This window comes from Schistocerca serialis, chromosome 3 (assembly GCF_023864345.2).
Source record: "Schistocerca serialis cubense isolate TAMUIC-IGC-003099 chromosome 3, iqSchSeri2.2, whole genome shotgun sequence".
NCBI lineage: Eukaryota > Metazoa > Arthropoda > Insecta > Orthoptera > Acrididae > Schistocerca > Schistocerca serialis.
The window spans coordinates 567610851-567633564 of record NC_064640.1 but is presented as its reverse complement, the minus strand read 5'-3'; positions in this window follow the sequence as shown (position 1 = coordinate 567633564).

The following is a 22714-nucleotide window of genomic DNA, read 5'->3' as shown; positions in this document are numbered from 1 at the left end:
GTCAGTTATTTAAAACCCTTTCAGGAAATTGTAAATAATCTTACGCATCCGGCGACAAATCACACTCCAGAAGAGCTCGTGTTTAAAAAGCCCGCACAAAATGAGAGGACAGAAATTTGGCCGAAATGTGCAAATCAAGACATTTCTTTCGACGAAAAGATCAGGTAGGCGACCATTTTTCTACATCACCAATCACAATTGAGGAAGAAATATTTTGCTAATAGACTAACTGGGAAAAGAACATTCATAGTCGGTGATAAAGTCCTGATTAGAAGTCGTGTGAAATCGACAGTATTATCAGAAATGAGAAAGTGGCAGCTATTATATACTGGACCTCTTTTAATAGAGAATATACCCCATCCTGGCGTGTATCTAATAGTGTATCCCGGTACCCTTAAACGAAAGAGACTATATTCTCATCAAGACATTAAAAAGTATATAGATTTTTAAAAAACCAGAATGACTGTACGGATAACCATCTTGGACTGAACGTCGTGTGTTGCTATTAATAAATTTGCTTTTTCACTGTTTTATTCAAAATTTTCAGCTAAACACGTTAACTGTCTAAAGATGTCTCCTACACTCTTAAGAAAAAAAAAATTTTTTTTTGAGTACAACACCTAAAAATTGATTATATTATGTAATATGTGAAAGTACAGGAAGTTAAAGCGAAATAATGTAGTATCGAGGTATCACATTTTCTATATAAAACTTGAGTGTGTGAAGTAGAATTTTGTAAAGATGCTTCCGGTAAAATGTTGATAAAACGAATATTTCTAATGCAAAGGAATGAGGATAATGTAATGTAAGGAACAACATAAAATGTCTTTTTTCTTTAAAATAAGTACTAAATAAATATAAGACCAACTGTAAAATTGTTCCTAATATAACAGGACAATTAGGTCACAAATAGTGGAAACGTAGCATGAGACAAAATCTTACGAGAGTTGTGGTTCTCTATAAGCACATCAATACAAAAAAAGACTGTGAAGAGTCAAGTCCTTTCAACATGTGATTCACGAAAGATAAGATACTTGCACTCATTCAGGGATACTTTTCTTTTTTTTCTTTTAATAGATACGAGTATGTACTATTTTGTACACAGGATGTTACAAAAAGGTACGGCCAAACTTTCAGGAAACATTCCTCACACACAAAGAAAGAAAATATGTTATGTGGACATGTGTCCGGAAATGCTTACTTTCCATGTTAGAGCTCATTTTATTACTTCTCTTCAAATTACATTAATCATGGAATGGAAACACACAGCAACAGAACGTATCAGCGTGATTTGAAACACGTTGTTACAGGAAATGTTCAAAATGTCCTCCGTTAGCGAGGATACATGCATCCACCCTCCGTCGCATGGAATATCTTATGCGCTGATGCAACCCTGGAGAATGGTATATTGTATCACAGCCGTCCACAATACGAGCACGAAGAGTCTCTACAATTGGTACCGGGGATGCGTAGACAAGAGCTTTCAAATGCCCCCATAAATTAAAGTCAAGAGGGTTGAGGTCAGGAGAGCGTGGAGGCCATGGAATTGGTCCGCCTCTACCAATCCATCGTTCACCGAATCTGTTGTTGAGAGCAGTACGAACACTTCGACTGAAATATGCAGGAGCTCCATCGTGCATGAACCACATGTTGTGTCGTACTTGTAAAGGCACATGTTCTAGCAGCACAGGTATAGTATCCCGTATGAAATCATGATAACGTGCTCCATTGAGCGTAGGTGGAAGAACTAAAATGAGCTCTAACATGGAAATTAAGCGTATCCGGACACATGTCCACATAACATCTTTTCTTTATTTGTGTGTGAGGAATGTTTCCTGAAACTTTGGCCGTACCTTTATGTAACAGCCTGTATATATATATAACGTATGAGACTAGATATAAAGAAAAAAGGAGTCGTGTGAGTCGAACTTGATTACAAGAACGATGTTGGCTATAGCTAATAGTCGCATAGCAAATAGTCGCACGAAATACGTAGCGCCTATAATTAGTAGTACTTACATTCTGAGTAGTGATAAGTCCAAAAAGGCAAAGAAACAAGGAAATATGTATAATGTAAATAAAATGCAAAAATTGTTTTTATGTTTTATGTCTGAAAAAAAGAAAATACCTTAGTCATAGGACATGTAAACGATGTACCCTATAAACGATGAGTGATACACCATTGCTTCACCTGAGGACCTTAACAAAAAGAGCAATATTCAAAATTTCTAGGTGCCATTGGACTACTTCCTTAACCACACTCAAACTACGTCAATAGCCAGTAAATTGGAAAGGATAAGGATATACAAATGTTACCTTATATATTTGAAATGTATGTCTGTTGAACATCATTACTCGAAGGACTCGGATAATTTGGGGTCTTTCGAGCCAACCTAACATATTCTTTTTGAAAAATAACTTCTCGATGCAAAAGTTTGGATAGATGTGTGTGTGCGCTATATATTTCTACTCACATTTTTAAAACAGTACCTACCAAGTTAACGAACTACACTACAGAAATATTTCATCTACATAAACGATTTCCAGACGTTTCCATGTACAGTAGATGTCACAATGTATATACAATGAATTTTCAAACAATGTAAATGCCTGTTAATCATTGCAGTTTTTGTACTTAAAAAAGGCGTGTAAAATAAATATTTAGACAAAAGCATCAACTGACATACTGTACAATACCTTCTATTCAATAGAGGTAGAAGAACATAAAATGTTTTGTATTACTGTCGTCATACTTTTGAAAGGTAACTAAAATGTTTTGTATTTATATCACTATATGTGATAATCAATCATTATTTAGTGAACCAGTGAATGTAAAGGTGGTAGGAAAAAGGATAATAATTTGAAAATTTAAAGTAAAATTTTGCGATCGGAGTAAATTGAAAAATTGTGTCAGGCATTTAATAAATTAACGGCCTTCCACATTGGGGGCCATGTAACATAATTGATAAAGGGTCTACCTGGGACAGCAATCGCACAACTTGCGTACGGGCCACTAGACGCCGCCGCCGCGAGCGCTAAGAGTGCATTGCGATCGCAGGCGCGCGTGTTGCGTACGGGTCGCGAGGTGCCACCACGAGCGCTACCGTATGTAAGTGCCGACGGAGTTCGGCCACCTCTCATTTTGTTGGGATCGCATTTTTGCCTATTCTCTTATTTGCTTAGTTGCTTAGGTCTTATTCGTTTATGGCTGATGTTATTGTGCTCTCTTTCAGCCATTCTGATTGTTTTGATTTACTCCCAATTGAGAAGTGCTCATTTTGGCATCTCACTTTTGCATACCTCACTTTGCTAATAATGTGCTCCTTAGCTTTCTACAGTTGAATTGATTAACATTCTCTCATGTACTGTTTGTTCATTTCAGCCTGTTCATATTTTGATGTTCTTTAAATGCTGTAATAATTATCGGAAGCATTTCTTCCCTTAAACTTGTGTAAAGTATTCTCGATGTAGGATTGGTTCTGTGACACAGGTGTGAGGTTTTGAACATAAATTATACACGAAACTGTACTTAAAAGGAATTTATTTTTTCAGTTTGTACTACATCAGACGACAATTATGTGATATGAGGGAGAACTTTGAGGGGCGAACCCATGGAAATAGTCTTAAGTCATCCCCTTTAAAAATAAAAATGTGTGTGACACTGAAAGACGTGACACTGTAGGCACCGAAAAAAAATATATATATATATATATATTTTTCGGTGCCTACAGTGTCACGTCTTTCAGTGTCACACACATTTTTATTTTTAAAGAGGATGACTTAAGACTATTTCCATATATATATATATATATATATATATATATATATATATATATATATATATATATATATATAATTATACGTCACACACTGCTGTTGGTCCGTTGTAGAATTCTGGAACATGTTTTATGCTCGCGTATTATGGAATTTCTGGAAACCAATAACATAATCCGTAAGAATCAGCGTGGGTTCCGTAAGTAATTATCGTTTAAGACCTACAAGGCTCAGAAAGCAGCGAGTTCAGGCGCCCAGGTTTATGCCGCTTGACTTCCGGAAGGCGTTGGATGCAGTTCTGTACTGCTGCCTAGGGATCAAAATACGATCTTGCGGACATAGACCAGATGCGTTATTGGATTGAAGAGTCTCTATCAAACAGAACGCTGCCTGTCCTTCTCTGCCTGGAGACAGCATTATGACCCATAAACAAAAAAAGCTTGCTTTAAGACAACAAAATTCTAAAACAGTTAAAATTTTGAAAGATAATGACGGTTGGTCTCAGAGTAAAAAAATACATTGCAGTTTTTATGACGTCACCTGCTTCATAGATTCAAATTTACATAAGTGACTGTTACCACAAAAAAATTAGAAAAGATTATTTTTGTTAGCGTTGTAACTGCTATGAATTTTTAAAATATCATCGACTCGTTTCGGATAAAGTCAGCTTCGTTTATCCGTTATAAGCTTTCCTGCCGCACGTAACTTCTTCACTAGTTACATTTGAGGCTGGTACACGAAAGACTCTTTTTCCCTAAAGTAGCTAGCTTTTGATTAGGACTGTTGTTAAGTCTCCACCAGTCAAGCGGATCATTGTCACAACCATCCATCTGCGTCAAATACAACTCAACATCGTCTATGAATTGAGCATCGGGTAGCCCACAGTTCAGTCACTCCGTAAAGATGGACTTCATTGATTCGGTTGGTGAAGGCGGCTGCCATTCTCTAGACGGTACTAAATAAATATTTCATAAAAACAGAAGAATCAGGATAACATCTTACAATTGGGTTAATCGAAGAATCTTAACACACTAATTTAAAGTACCTGTAGGATATACCAGCATTATAACAGCATGTGCCCCGGAAGAAGGAAGAAAGAGTGAAACTGATAAATTTTAGAAGACCTTCCAAAGTGTCCTTGATTCCATCAATAAGAAAGATTATACTTTAGTAGGAGAGATAAATGATCAGCTGTTAATCAGAGTTAAAAAATTTTACGAGGCTTTGCGAACTTAAATTCATTGCCAATAGAAAACAACTTTTTCAAAAATAGAGAGATGAACAAATTTACGTGCGCATCCCAAAGATGTTCATCAATAGTAAATGATTCAATACCAAATGAAAAACTATTGCGAAAAAATCGACGGTAGTAAGTTTGGAGGCCTTACAGAACTGTAAAATTCAGAAAAGCTCCTGGAACTGAAAATCTAAATAGGGAACTTTTCAAATAACTACCAGGTGAAGTTAATATAGGATTTAGATTTCGCTGGCAGCAAAGAAAGTTACCAGTGGAAAGGAAGAAAATAATACCAATGCCCATTTTCAAAAGGCGACCAATAACAGAAGGTATAAATTAGAGGAATAAGTCTCTTAAGTATGGCATACAAAATACGTGCGACGATATCACTAAATAGAATGAGAAACATCGTAGACAGCATGTTACTAGAAGAACAAACTGATTTTCGGAAAGGAAGGTCGTGCTAAGACAAAATTTTATCATTAAAAGAAGTAATAAATAAAGGAGAGATTACGATTTAAATATCTGCATGGTCTCTGCAGACTACAGTAAAGCCTTTTGCAGTGCACACAGAGGAAAACTACGAAATATTACGTTAAAAGGTTAATGTCATTACATCTCATCAAAGTTACCCGAAATACTTGCATATATCGATCAACGATTGATTTGAAGATAGACTCTGGAAATATCTCCCAAGAAATAGTAATAACGTGTTCAGACTAGGGTGTGTTTCACCGACACCTTTTGATTTATGTTTAGATAACGTTGTGAGGGAGTGGAACCAACGGATTGTGAAATTAGATGTAAATGACCGCTTCAAAGAAGGAAGTTATGTTTGTTGACGACACGATTCTAGTTGCTGATAATGGAGATATGAACCATATAAAATTGCAAAGCAGCAAGTATGTCGACAAATAACACCAAGTCCATTGCATTCCAAGGCCCACAACCTTTAGGATTTACATTCATACTGGAAAACAAAACTGTTGAACAAGTTAATACCTTCAGATTCTTGGATTGTATCATATCATATTTCAGTGTAGTGGATATTGAAAAAAAGATTCAGGGATTCAATGTGATGTGTAGCATGATAATATGAACTCTAATGGAAAAAATTCTAATGCACCAATGCTAAAATTTTATGAAGTTATGGCCATTCCCTGTGGACTACATGGAACTGAATACTGTAATATGAATTCTATAACACGCAGTGAATTCCAGGCAGCCGAGATGAGAATTTTGAGAACAGTCCATGGCGTAATAAGGGGAGACAGATTAAAAAATGAGACCATGAGGAATAATGTAGGAATTTATAACTTAAATAAAACAGGAAGAATGGGCGATGACCGCGTTCCAAAACAACCGCTGCAGCACGTCGCTAAAGGAAGAAGGAAAATTGGTAAACCCAAGAAAAAATGGGCTGATCAAGAAGTCTTAACGGACCACCGGGTCCAATGCTTGAGAGAGAAGATGAAGACAAAAACAGAGTAGCACATTACGAACATGTCATAATATTATCGTCGTTTAGCTGTAGCTGATATGATGTCACAGATTTGACGTACAACATTTAACGTCTCGTCTGTCAGCAACCGACATCATTTTCAGTGTTCGGAAGCGTGGTCGCAGAAGTTTTGCTATTCTGTACAATGTCCGAAATTCTAATGTCTCCTCCATGAGACGGAGACACCGGTCATTCAACACTAGTAATACTTACAGCTAATAATTATGCTAAATTTGGTTGCACTGCCAAATACCAGGGACACTGAAAGTGGTGTTTTGACTCTGATACGCAGTGCGTATTAAACAAGAAAAGTGGATTTACAATAATTTAAAAAATCGTACATCTGTATCTTCGGGCCTCGCGTAGCAACGACTTTTCAGTTGATAAAGTAAACTCCGTCCGAAGAGGCCTTGAAGGCCCAACGGTACCGACCGATCGCAGTATCATCCTCAGCTTACTGCATGTGGATATGGAGGGGCATGTGATGAGATCATCGTTGTTAGTTTTCGCGACTGGAGCGTCACATGGACTGAGTGCACCCCGCTTGCCGACAGGGCTCGGCAGACCGGACGGTCAGCTTTCCAAGTACTACTGAAGCCCGACAGCGCTTAATTTCCGCGATCTGACAGGAACCGGTGTAGCCGCCGTGGAAGGCCGTTGGCTTTTCATTTTAGGAACTCGTAACAAAACAAAGTGAACTCTAGGCTACTTCTCGCTTTCGAGCACTTCTGTTGCATCTCTGTATAGCTCCAAATAGGTCACGAGTTCTTTTGCGATTCCGTTATTGTAATCATTATGTTTGTAAGGGACGCCCTTCTCTTGAAGAATATTCATGATTTTGTCGTACTGGCTAACTACAGACTGTAGCATTCTGAATAGGCTGTTCCAACTCGCCCCGTTCGGTGACAAATGAAATCTTACAGAGGTGCCGTGGATTTTTCCTCACTATGATTCTTCATAACTTACCCAGATTTTTACTTCTCAGAAAAGTGAGTTGCTGTCAGTACCATGTTTTTGGGTGTCCAGTCCTGATCAGCAAAGTGTGGAGTAACAGATAGTAACACATTTTCGATATGAATCAATCCACAAATCCGTTGTACATCCACACGTCTCCATAGCTATGGCGTGAACGATGCTAGGCACCTACTTGCCTGTATTTCATTAGCTTGTCTTTCATAGTTTCGTGCCATCGTCGTAGGATGGGGCAGAATGTTGGAGACATTCACCTGTCCAATGTCGGAACCAACATTTAGAAACTCCTGACATAAAGAGCGAAATCCTCCCCCTGATATTAATGTAAATAGGTGAAGGTCGCTAACACACATCTCTACGCAACTTTTAGTCACGTAGTCTTTCACTGATGTTGGCTACGCTTCAGACGTTCCACTTTGCCTGCCGACATGTGCCTCCAGATGCGTCCTGATGAATGTGTAAGACAAGAGATCAGGGAATCTGCCACTGTACATGTTTCCAACATGATTTTACTAATGAAAACATGACTGTACTAACGAAAATCTCTCTGACACGTTGCTACGACAAACTTGTTTCACGTTTAGAATGTATTCTTACAAATCTGGCTTTCCTCTCACACTCCCCTGCATCACCGATGGAGGTGGCGGAGTGTTTAGCACACTAGACTCGTATTCGGGAAGACGACTCTAAAAATTCGCGTCCGGCCATCCTGCTTTAGGTATTCCGTGATTCCCCTAAATCGCTCCAGACAAATTCCAGGGTGGTCCCCTTGAAAGGGCACGACCGACTTCCTTCCCCATCCTATCGCTGTTATATCCCATTCCCCAATTCAACCAACCAACGAGCCTTCGTCTTCTGTTCACGCGACATGATCCTGCAGCGAGTGAACGAGCGGCTATCGGGTAAGCGTAGACAGACGGTCGGGACTTTCGAGCGAGGCACGCTCAACGAGCTTAGAGTAAACCGTGTTTAGTCGGTTCCCGTATCGGAAGCAGCAACAATGGCATCTTCTGGACTTCCCCGTAACTACATGCACCTAGCAATTCGAGGGATCACGCACGCCAGTTGCAGACCTATAGCTAATGACATAGAACAGCGTATGGGGTACGCCAAGGGAATTTCATAGGACCATTACTTTTAACAATATACATATAAATGACCTCATGTACAACCTCAGAATTTCTAGTGGATGATACTGCTGTTTAAAGAGAAGTCGCAACCCAGGAAAGTTGTGAAACGCAGGAAGACCTTGAGAGGATGGACGCTTGGTGCAGGGATTGGTTCCTACCTTTCAACATCAACAAATGTAACTTATTACGCGTAAATAGGCAGGAAGGTCCATTATTTAATGACTAAACGATTCCAGAGTAGTCACTGGAAGCGGTCACGTCTATTAAATATATGGGAGTATGCGTACCGATCGATTTAAAGTGGAACGACACACCATGGGAAAGGCAGATGGCAGAATGTCATTCATTCGGAGCATTGTCAAAAATTCACTCTTCCTAGCAATACGTGAACATTGCTCGTCACTCTGGAATTCATACTAGATAGGACAGATAAAGGAAGTAGAGAAGACCCAAACAAAAGCAGCACGTTTCGCTCCGGCTCAGTTAAGAAGAGCGAAAGCGTCACTAAAACGCTCACGCGACTCAAGTCACGTAGCAGGCGATAAAAGAGAGGTATTGTGCATCATAGTGTGGTTTGCTATTAATATTCCTAGAGCGTACATTCCTAGAAAAGTCAACTAATATGTATCTTCCTCCTACCGATACCTCACGAAAAGACTGTGAATAAAAAATTAGAGATATTTGAGTTCACACAGAGGCTTATCAAAATAATTCTTGCAGGGAGCCATTCGCTACTGGAACTGGAAAGTGGCGAAGTGACATTTTGCACACAAATTACCCTCCATCACATATAATAAGGTGGCATGTTGAATATAGAACTAGATATAGATTTAAATTCCTATACTGCGTTTGATAGTTACAATTGGAGCGTTACTACAGGAAGCCATGAACTGCGCTGATTTCAACTTGAATTGATAACACATACTGATGTTACAGAAATAGAATGACCTGTGTGTATACTGACACAAAGGACGAAATTCTTCGCCGGCCGGGGTGGTCGAGCGGTTCTAGGCGCTACAGTCTGGAACCGCGTGACCGCTACGGTCGCAGGTTCGAATCCTGCCTTGGGCATGGATGTGTGTGATGTCCTTAGGTTAGTTAGGTTGAAGTAGTTCTAAGTTCTAGGGGACTGATGACCTCAGAAGTTAAGTCCCATTGTGCTCAGAGGCATTTGAACCATTTTGAAGAAATTCTTCAGCTACCGTAGAAGATTGTGCAGCTATGGCTCTTCAAATCCTGACTGAATTTAGTAATAAAAATTAATTAAGGAATGGATATTGATGTTATCACAGCTGTTACAGAATGGATGCTACCTTTCAGTAGTCTTTTCTTAATAAGTGACCAATCCGAAAAAAAAATTCTGAAGTTCCTATGAAGATCCTACCCTCAAGAAGAGAAATAGGAAATCATAAGATAGCTGGCAAGCATGTGATACTGCTACTAACCTTCGCGTGAAGGACCGAGCATGAGATTTAACTAATGTCACGGAATCTTTGCAATGAAACGCCTTCGGTGATAATTCCAGTTACTGTAAGATATTTATGGTAACCCAAGTGAATCACATTTTCGGCTCTTCGTTATAATTTGATAAACAATGATAAACTGCAACTATTCAAGAGAAGAACTGTACACACCGAGTTGCTAAGTATGAGTTTTATGTGCTCCAAGAACTGTCATTAAAGACAGTAGGTAGAGAATATACCTGCAGAAACTACAGAATGCATGTGAAGGCGTGCTGCTTCTTACGACAACTGTGTAAGGGTACAATCCCTTTCATCTTCAGTAAGTATTCATAAATAAGGTATTCTATCTGACTAACAAAGGAGGCTTAACAATGTAGAATTATTTAGGCTATTTTCAGTGTACAGAGGAAGATGTTCTTCCTTATTTTAAGTTTCGATTACTTAGACCAAGCATACTACTCAGTTTACAGAGCAGCTGCGAAAGTACCGATTGATAAATTAGAAAAAGATCTCCAGATATTTTTTGAGATATGGAACGCAGACGTTTGAGAAGTGTCATCAAGATAATGGTATCAAATTAGTTAGGATTTCTCCTCATTTTCCACAAGTCAATCCCAGTGAGCACTTTGAAGCAGAATCAAATAGACTGTGACAGATTTTTACCGTAAACCGAACACAATCTGGGCTACTTTTATCATGCCATTCGGGGGAATTGAAAGTGAGCCGAGATACGACGAGGCTATAGGGTTCACACCTTGTGAATTATTTTTGGACAATAAGTCTACAAGTATCATTGTTGAGGAATTAAGATTCTCTGAAAGATAGGCTATTGAGAGGATGCCCTCTGAAAGGATGCCTCCAAGCGGAAGAAGATGGGTGGTAGACCGGCTAAGACAAATTTGTTGAAGATAGGATCGATGATTCTCGTTAAAGCGAGAGGTAAGATCAAATAAGACAACCATGTAAAGAAAGTTTGTGTTTCTACACTGACCGATTCTTAATAGAATCTTCGCGTGTCGAAGAACCAATAAATAAATGTATCTGTAATGGAACATGCTGTTCGGGTTTTGAAACGTAATGGTTCCAAAGAGTTAAGTTGTATGATTTATATAGCGGATTCATCGTGTTTTTGTATCACCGTTAATTAAGTGTGTATATGAGCATGGTAGTATAACTTTGCCTGTCCCCTTCCACCTCTATTTATTTTAAAGTCTCTATGCACTCCAAAAACCCTTTCGTCTTTCCATTCCTATTTATTTTAGTGTTTTTATGTTCTCTAAATCTGTGGTGTCTTTCTGTGTGTACATGAGTCAGGGTGCAAGACATGGTAGTCGCTAGAGATATTGCTTTAAGCATAAGATTCTGTTTAGTTACAGTGTACTGAATTTTAAAATGCTGTGATTGTGAGTAACTCACAAATAGACGAAATAGCTTCAAGGCAAAAGGAGAATGACACAAAAATCGCCGGGGCAGTGTGGAGTATGGTTGTGTTGAAAATACATAAGCACAGACCTCCTTCGCTGAACAGAGTTCACAAAACATCAGTAATACTGCCACCACACTGAGATATATTTCTGTCCGAGAAGAATCGCACAACTGCAAGAGTAGCCGCAAGGAAAGCTCCGCCGCTCTGGTGGCAGACGGGCCAATCGGCAACAGCTGACCGACATGTCATTCGCAGCCAACGGCGTCTTTGGATGCATGATGGAAGAGCGTTTGGTCAGCATACCGCTCTCCTGGGCGTCGTCAACTTTGTAGACGTTGGAGCCGCTACCTCTCATTCAAGCAGCTTCTCAGTTGCCATCGAGAGGATGAGGAGACCACGTCCAAGTGTTTCCACTAAAGAAAAATCCCTGGCAGTACCAGGAATTGAACCAGGTCACTAGCATGGCAGTCATCAAGCAGAGCACTCGTCTATGGAGGAGTAGCTCAAACTAGATAAAAGTAAGAAGAACTTAGGTACACTGCCAGCTAAAAAAGTAATGCACGTGGAAGACATGGTCTGATGTCTTTCTAACCTCGTATTCGTTCACGTGATCAGCGGGTATGCAAATAATTATCGTTGCAATTTTCTGTGACAGGCAGAACGGGCATTAGAGTGCATTATTGTTGTTCGTGTTTTCGTATTGTTAGGAGGCCTGCTAGGGTATATAAGATCAATGAACGGCTTCAGATGTTGAGTAATCGTTGTGAAAGACAATGAGATGGTCTCATCCTACCAAGTTCTTTGTAAAGTTGACTCCATTGTGTAGTCACTCCATAACGTTATATACCCTCTCAACACGTGAAGTTTCATTTAGTTTCCTACTCCACTTCCTGGTGCTTCATCTGTTTGTCAGTCACTGTATACTGCGCTCAAAAACTACCGTTCTTAGAGTAAATAATTTTATAAATTAATTACTCTTGTCTAGAAAGCTGTGTGGGTCTGAATTGATCTCGTATTGTCTGACTTAAGGAATGAGCTCTCAGTGTTGGAACAATACTGAAAAGCTTACATGAAATCTGTTCAGGAATCGATGTTTCTATTTAAGTGAAACCGAAAATTATGCGTAATTTTAGATAAATTTTGAACGAGTGTGTTAGATAATGTTGAACCCAAAGGTAATTTTTTTATTTCCAGTTAAAACAAATAACGGGAAACCGGGAGATTTAAATTAAGGAAATTGATTCTGAGAAATGGACTGAGCATTCTGTGATTGCCATCGTTAGTGTTTTTATCTATTCAAGTGTTCGAGCAGTAGTAACAAGGACTAAGTTGCCATGATCACTGCATAAGATAGTAGCTTATATCATTTATTATAACACAGACGCCAAATAACACTGAATGAGGTGTTAATTGATGTGTAGGAATCCCACAATTAGACATTTAAGGAAGTTACTGAAGTGGAGCCAGTTAGTTTAGTGAACTATATATGCTTAAAGGCGTACGTAATCGTTACCATAATAAAAATAACAAAACTAATAAATGTCATATTAGTATCTAGAACCCGCTTGCGTATATGTAAATAAAAATCGGAACCAGAAGGTGTAACTGTCACTGGAGACGATAATACTTTGAGTTTTGAGGAATTAATGTTGGCAACTAAACGAAATATTTGTGTGAGTAATTTCATGATGTATTCCGAATGGGCATTATATCGTCGAAACATTTTCATAAAACGTAAGTATAACTCATAGGCTGCTTTACTTTTCTATTTATGTGCAACCCACATCCCAATCCAAGCGACTCGTTTTTAATATAACAGGCGAAAACGAGATTGTGAGAAAATTACGGTTCCGAACATCACCAGTATATGCAACTGCCATCTCCGGCGGGTAATTGAACATTTGAGTGTGCACTCAGACATGCAATATGTGTATTGTCAGTGTACATGATATGCTTCACAATGGAAAGGAAAAAGCCAATTTCAGAGAAAATATTTTGTAGACGACAATTAAACCGAGTCTTAGTGAAAATGTTATTGCTTTTTATCCTCGAAACGTAAGTGAAACAGACTTTCTGTCAGTCATTTGGGGCTATATACTTTGCGAGTGCTTATAGACAAGGAGGAAATGAATGAAACTAGTTCTGTGGAACTTTCGATGTAAAATTTAATAAGAATTTTGTTAGAGCCTGGAGATATTTTCGGTATTAGCAGTTCCTAATGTATCAAATCCTTGGAATCGCTTAATACAATTTTACAAAATATTTGAATTCGTGTCGCAGTAAAGTTGTAGAATAGTGGGATCCTCGTTAGTGGCGTAGGAAAGACGGTTTGTCCTAATAGCCTGAACAACGGTATCAGCGCATGAATTTACATATGTACACCGAAAACCAGCGATGGCTGTGTGGCAAACTGGATTTAAAGCTCCTCCCTTCTCCACAAGCGTATATTTTTTGTCTTGGAAGGAGGGGGGGGGGGGGGGTTTGGGAGAACTGGGTAACACGCGAGAAGAAAGACTGTCTATGAGCCTCAGCTTCTCTAATTCGAGCATAGTGATTATTTCGCGAGATACTATGTAATACGACTGTTGACTTGTGTTTGAACATGGACGCTAGGAATTTTATGACTGAGAATCTCCGTGACGCAAAATGCATTTCATGCAACGTCACCCACAGTAGTTTTTGAGCATGTTTGTGACATTCGCACGCCTCGTATACATACTGTGACGAATTGGGCAGCTCTTAATCTTTTCGGTCTGTTTCGTTAGCACAACTTGGTCAACGTCCTAAACTTACGAATAATGTTCAAGAATCGGTCTACTCTAGGTTCTATAGAAGAACTACTCAGTGTATGAATCTCACTTCCGATTGATCCTGGAAATATATCTGAATCTGATTTGTCCATTAGCCATCCAGATTTATGTGATCATTCCACATCCCTCGTACTTGGAAGGTTTGAGCGATTACAGTGAATCATGGATAATCGCGCAGTCTGTTCATGTCTCTACTTGTATTGAATTACAGTAATTTGATCGTAAACTCATGTGTCACACAATACGCTAGGCATTAAATAGCTGCAAGTCTCTTTACACCCTGTAACACTTTTCTGACGATTTCACTTCCCTGGAATTATCTGCCAAGACATTTATATACAGGGTGACATTTCAATGTAGATGGTAACAGTAGTTAAATACTGTCGGTTCTGGGTCCAGAACGGTTATAACAGGTTTCTTATCACTAGATAAGATAACAAAATCCAGTGTCCGCTTATCCACTTGGGCTCCTTGTTTCCCTCAATCCCTATCCCCCGGGGAACCAACGGGAATGAATCCGGGTCAACCAGGAGAACCACCAGCCGTCTATCTTAGACTTCTCCCCCTCCACTCCCCACCTCTTTGGACCAATGAGGATCATGCACACACGCTTTTTCTCTCTTTTATAACTGAGACACTTGTGTGGGAGGAGTTACTTAGCAGATCGACAGCATCGGGAGTGCATGCTTCTATTTGTTAACAACAATATTACGTGACATCAGGGAGAGCACACAGAGGCAGATATGTAAATACTCTCATTCATATGTAGTTTCCCATATATTTGGGAGTTTCCCCAAGTTTACACACGTTCACCAATTTCCACAATTTTTCTGTTTTATAACTGAACGTATTCTGGAGCATAAGGAGAGGTTTTAAGTGATGTCATTTATGTTTTTTAAAAATAATTCGGTACAACATGGCACCAGCAGAGGCCACACATAGTGCGACGGGGCGGAAAATAAATTGCGGTTGAAGAGTTCACACGAATGTGCATACACAAATGTTCTTTAAGAAATGTTAGTGCAAATTTTGGCTCCCACGTACGTCTCAAGGGGTGATTTCCACACCCGCGCATTAGTTATAGTTTTTGAATTAATATTCACTCAGACACGAGAACAGTTTATGCTACGGAACAAAAGTTAGGCGATTATTATAACAAAATCAATTTTCATAGCACAGTTCAATTAAGTTTTTATCATAACTATATATTGGCGTCGTCCTTTTCTTTCACACAATGAAATCAGCACTAGTGAGATGGTTTACAGTTTTACTTTAATAATAATATGACTCCGAGCCCCCCATAGCAGCAATGTAGGCTGCTATAATCGAAAATTAATCAATTAATTCGAACAGAACCTCAAGTCCCACTGTCCTCTTTGTTGTGACAATTTTGTCGCGAAATCACAGATTACCACTTAGTCACTTACGCCGATGTATACCTCGTAATTCGTACTCACACAAATAATCCCTGCACTTCCAGTTCACCAAATATATGCTTGCGCACTTGCACTATTAAACAATACACTTTGTCGAAATAAATCGGCGCGAAAAACTATTACTCAAACGACGATATGGGCCACCCACAAATGGGGCTCGCCCGCCACCCACCGGCCAACTCTCCAACGACTAGTCAACGACTGACACCCGGCCAAGAGGGCCGCACGCTTGTATATGCTTGGATGTCTATCCCCCCTTGTATATGCAAGTACCAATCTCACCAGTTAAGGCTACAAATTCTGACACATACATTCCTCAACAGAAATAAGTACACCGCGCTAAAAAGTACATCTTAGTTGCCATGTTACATTAATAACTAGGATTATTCTTTCGTACGTAAATCAAGTTTTAGTTTTCGTAAAATTTCGCCACTTAACGTTAATTCGTATGTTTACATCTGTGCTGCAAAGATTTAACATGGAACTGCATATAGCACTGTTTTTAGACGTAATCTATAGCGATCTGCACATTGCGCTGATCAAAATCTTCATATGTATAATAATTAATTAATTATGGGTGAAATATGTTAGTAATAATTTGCAAACAATGAAAACTATTGCAAGTTAAGTGTATAGTGTAACTTAACTTGTTTGAAATACGTGTGATGTCACCCAAAATATTATATAGTGCCGTTCTTTACGTCATGAATTTTATATTGAATTTTATAAACAATTTCCCATCAAACTTCGTTTATTGCTTTTTACGAGCTTAGTTATTTATGAATCTTAATATATGACTACTGCACTCGATCCGCTATGACGAGAGGTTATTAACGAGCGCTGGCTCATCCATGTAAGTTGTTATTTACTATTCTTGTTAATCTTTCAGTATTCGTGATATTAAACAATTTTCAAGTTACTATCACTTTTGCGTGTCGTGACTTAAAATAAAGATTGATCTATCGGAAGGTGCATATTGCTGACCACAATTCACTGCCACATCGCTCTTCACCGTAAGTTACATAGTTTTCACGTAACGCGGGAAAATCCAAACAGTGCCCCAAGCTGCGGGTCTTGTGGCCACCCGGCGACGGAGACATTCCGCCGACACGTCGCAAATCTCGCGCGGGAGCACCACGCGCTTCCGCGAATGGCGCACGATGTCGCGCTCTCGCTCTCCACAAAGCAGTCCTTGCATACTAGACCTATTCATCTAGTAACGGGGGTTTGTACCGTCACAATACCCCCACTTGATAGCGCATGCATGCAGTAAATGCGGTAGCAAGTAGCACCAACAAAAAAAAACGCAAAAAAGTGACTGAACAGTATTGTTAAATTAGTCCTAGAATGTTAACAGTTTACTTGACTCTGTTATACTAAGTAAAATTCCCTATGTATTTTGTGCCCAACAAAAACAAATTTTTAACGTATCTGTAAATAACTCCAGTCCAAAAAATATCTGTTTCCTTAACTGTGATTCTAAATACGTGTCTTTTATATGTGCGTGTATGTTACAAGAGGCTTGGCAAAGGAAAACAAACGCAACCAAATTTAACAAAATCATAATAATTTTTATAAATTTTTTGACACTTTGTGATAGCAGAAAAAACTTCTTTATTTTATACAGTGTATGATGCACACCACATTGTTTCCAATAAATCTGTTCACTTTGGAACACGTATCATTTATCAATTTGTTTTACAAGCACTATCACTTCTCACTGCCTAAAATGTGTCACAGCTCCCTACTCCGGCGCTATTTCCTGCCCCCCACTAGTCAGTTTATGGAGCACTACCAATGAACACACCAAATCCCCAATGAAAATCTAGTATACACGAAAGTTTTCCTCATTTACCATATAGTGGTCGAGGCTAGACCCATCCTCATGCAGTCCAGAGCTGACACCGCTAAGACAGAATTTCAGGGCAAACCATCTCTAAGAAACAGGCTAGAACAACAACTGTGTAGTTGTGCCCAGTACTAGATTAGAAATGCCCGCGTCACTGAGGCAGTTCTGCTTGGCGACAAAGCCTCCTTAAAATGATACTGATAATGTGGCAGGAATCAAACAGACTTTCCGAGTGTTGTCATGGCTTGACAGCAGACACTCAAAAAAATCTTACTTGATTATTACAGACCATGAATTAAATTCCAGGGATTAGCAATGTTTCCTCAAAAAAAAATGACTTAATCTACTTTTAAAAATCTCTATTAAAATTCACCAATATACTTTGTTAAAATTATCCTCTATTCATATCATCTAGCCCAGACTGAGATTACAAGCAGCAAAATGAATTTACGTTAATTTTACATTCCCCATGCTGTGTTGCTTACCATAACATTCAGTCCACCCACTTGACCTCCACGCACCAAAGGAAGTTTGGTGTGTCTACATACAGAATCCAGTGCAAAATATGTTCAGGTTGACAATTACGGCCCCAAATTTCTCAAACAACATAAAACCTGGTGCTGGATCCCTCATGCACGATCAATTAAGCAGATTATATATATAAGCACAACAGTTATTCAGGTACCACAGCACATAATGTTTACTTCTCAAAAAATTCTTATTGCTAACGTACCTAATCTCTCTTCAAATATTTTGGCTACCACTGTTGGGTTGTAGTACTCACTCCTGCATTTTTCAGTCACCCCCCAAGCCTCCATGCGTTTTATTTCTGACCTAACAGCATGTTTGTTATGGCAATAGGATATGGCCTAACCTTAACAGACTCATGAGGCTTCACCCTGAGAATATATTCAAAATTTACCACTCTCCGTGGTCTCTCTGAGAACACATCTTTATTCTCTACCAGTAAATTATACAGTTCTTCCCTCTCACTGTCGCCAATACCCTCTGTCTCTTAGACCTCTACTTTTATCTCTTTCTCAATCCCTACTTCATCCAACATGCACTGGGCCATGTGCCAGCTTGCCACTAGATAATCTCCTTTTGAATTTACAGATTTAGTCTCCTTTATACATCCCCAAAAATTCAATTCCAATAACTATCCCTCACAGTTAATACACTCCTGGAAATGGAAAAAAGAACACATTGACACCGGTGTGTCAGACCCACCATACTTGCTCCAGACACTGCGAGAGGGCTGTACAAACAATGATCACACACACGGCACAGCGGACACACCAGGAACCGCGGTGTTGGCCGTCGAATGGCGCTAGCTGCGCAGCATTTGTGCACCGCCGCCGTCAGTGTCAGCCAGTTTGCCGTGGCATACGGAGCTCCATCGCAGTCTTTAACACTGGTAGCATGCCGCAACAGCGTGGACGTGAACCGTATGTGCAGTTGACGGACTTTGAGCGAGGGCGTATAGTGGGCATGCGGGAGGCCGGGTGGACGTACCGCCGAATTGCTCAACACGTGGGGCGTCAGGTCTCCACAGTACATCGATGTTGTCGCCAGTGGTCGGCGGAAGGTGCACGTGCCCGTCGACCTGGGACCGGACCGCAGCGACGCACTGATGCACGCCAAGACCGTAGGATCCTACGCAGTGCCGTAGGGGACCGCACCGCCACTTCCCAGCAAATTAGGGACACTGTTGCTCCTGGGGTATCGGCGAGGACCATTCGCAACCGTCTCCATGAAGCTGGGCTACGGTCCCACACACCGTTAGGCCGTCTTCCGCTCGCGCCCCAACATCGTGCAGACCGCCTCCAGTGGTGTCGCGACAGGCGTGAATGGAGGGACGAATGGGGACGTGTCGTCTTCAGCGATGAGAGTCGCTTCTGCCTTGGTGCCTATGATGGTCGTATGCGTGTTTGGCGCCGTGCAGGTGAGCGCCACAATCAGGACTGCATACGACCGAGGCACACAGGGCCAACACCCGGCATCATGGTGTGGGGAGCGATCTCCTACACTGGCCGTACACCACTGGTGATCGTCGAGGGGACACTGAATAGTGCACGGTACATCCAAACCGTCATCGAACCCATCGTTCTACCATTCCTAGACCGGCAAGGGAACTTGCTGTTCCAACAGGACAATGCACGTCCGCATGTATCCCGTGCCACCCAACGTGCTCTAGAAGGTGTAAGTCAACTACCCTGGCCAGCAAGATCTCCGGATCTGTCCCCCATTGAGCATGTTTGGGACAGGATGAAGCGTCGTCTCACGCGGTCTGCACGTCCAGCACGAATGCTGGTCCAACTGAGGCGCCAGGTGGAAATGGCATGGCAAGCCGTTCCACAGGACTACATCCAGCATTTCTACGATCGCCTCCATGGGAGAATAGCAGCCTGCATTGCTGCGAAAGGTGCATATACACTGTACTAGTGCCGACATTGTACATGCTCTGTTGCCTGTGTCTATGTGCCTGTGGTTCTGTCAGTGTGATCATGTGATGTATCTGATCCCAGGAATGTGAGAATAAAGTTTCCCCTTCCTGGGACAATGAATTCACGGTGTTCTTATTTCAATTTCCAGGAGTGTATTTGCCCCATATTTATTTAAAAAATCTGTACCCATAACCCTATTTATACTTAAATTTAGAATCACCGAGAATGGGTGACTAAACAACTTTCCACCAATGTTTACATCTAACACAGCCTCCTTCCTCACTGGCTTTCGGTGATTACCAGCAGCATTTTTATTCGAACCCCTGTGACCAGGAATTCTACTATTTTGTGATTCCTAATATAATTGGAGAAAACCTCTGCTACCTCTCTGACTGCATTACCTGTGTCCACCAAGGCTTCTTCATTGACTTTACCTATGTGAACTTTAACTATTGGTTGCACATTCCTAAAAGTTTCCTGCTTGAGCTCGACATCTGCTAGAAGATCCTCCTCCACCTCATTAGCACAGTACACTTCCATAGTGCATACCTGTCCCCCACTGAATGATGCTATTTCATTATCCCCTTCAAATATTACTTCAAGAGCATCTTTGTGTTCTTCATCTTTTCTAAGCCCAACCATCCTAATTTTCTGGCAAAACTAAACTTGTCCTTCTCCCGTACTTTTGGTCCCCACTTCTGTATATACTCAGAAAAAGCCACCCGATCACTTGCATCAAAACCACACTCCCTCTTCCCCATCTAACCAGTATTCCATTCAGCCTCTTCCATACCCTCATACTGCTTATCCTCATACACTACATAATTATTCACCTTTTCAACTTCATCTCCCTCATCACACACTAATTTTCCACAATCCGTAACCCTGCAGTTACTCTCCACAGCACATCCTACCATTTCATTTATAAAATCCCTCCTTAAACCATCAAACTCTTTATCCCCATCAAATATTTTCTTGAGTACATCATAATATACCTCATCCTCAACATTTAACTGCTTTAAACTGTTCACATAATTGTATTTCCCTATTGTCAAATTTTCTGGATTATTTTTTAGCAACCATTTTGCCCTTGCTACCCAATCATTTAAGTTCAATTCAGATTCCGCCGTAGTTCTCCACTGTCCATCATTCTTAGTTTGCTGTTTAACCCCATGTATGTAAATAATAGCACAATTTGTTTCATCGTGTTTCATGGATTCAGATACAGCTTTCCACACCAAAACATCACTTGTAATACCATCCTGCACATTACAAACACTTTCACGAGACACCTCAGAGCCAGCCCGTTCTGGCTGCTCACAGCTAGCCTCATAAATGTCACTACATATACTCTCTGCTACATATTCATTTATCACTTCATCAACAATAGGCACTATGACCCCAAAATCAATACCATCATCTACAAAACCATTAGTTTCAGGCACCTTGTCCCTCTCAGAATTAACATTATCATCCACTGTATCTGCTTCCATTACACACAACTCAACAAATTTCTTACTATTACTTTCACACACACTTCGGTCATCATAACATCCCTCTATACATTCAGACAGTTTCCTTAGTCCCTGACCTGTTAATACTGCTCACCAAACCAATACTATCTTTCTCAGAATTCACATCTCCAAACTCTTTACAAAAAACATTCTCAGCATTGATTTCTTCCATTTGGCCTTTAAACTCCTAACATTCTTCCTCTTAAAAGCTCTCCTTTTGCCAAGCTCCATGCACCAGCTCCCCAATACATTTAAGTTATTTAAAATGGCCTGCGTACCATAAATTCTTTCTTCTATCCTATCGTCATTGTCATGCTCCGTTTTTGAATAATCACCCCTAGTCTGATTATAATTATTATTGTTCCATCTCTTGGCCCTATTGTTTGCAACTTGTCTTATCCCAAAGTGGACCCCATTTGAGACAGCTCCTAGTTTAAAGACTGCTGTCCCTGCTGTGTGCTGTTGTTCAGTCTCCCTCTTCCAGGTCCATTTCCCAGCGTTGGCCTGGTTCATTTCTTACATCACTGTCCCTAAAATTCCTTTGACTGTGGCTCTCTTCATTATACGAGGGCAGTTCAATAAGTAATGCAACACATTTTTTTTCTCGGCCAATTTTGGTTGAAGAAACCGGAAATTTCTTGTGGAATATTTTCAAACATTCCCGCTTCGTCTCGTATAGTTTCATTGACTTCCGACAGGTGGCAGCGCTGTACGGATCTGTTAAAATGGCGTCTGTAACGGATGTGCGTTGCAAACAATGGGCAGTGATCGAGTTTCTTTTGGCGGAAAACCAGGGCATCTCAGATATTCATAGGCGCTTGCAGAATGTCTACGGTGATCTGGCAGTGGACAAAAGCACGGTGAATCGTTGGGCAAAGCGTGTGTCATCATCGCCGCAAGGTCAAGCAAGACTGTCTGATCTCCCGCGTGCGGGCCGGCCGTGCACAGCTGTGACTCCTGCAATGGCGGAGCGTGCGAACACACTCGTTCGAGATGATCGACGGATCACCATCAAACAACTCAGTGCTCAACTTGACATCTCTGTTGGTAGTGCTGTCACAATTGTTCACCAGTTGGGATATTCAAAGGTTTGTTCCCGCTGGGTCCCTCGTTGTCTAACCGAAACCATAAAGAGCGAAGGAGAACCATCTGTGC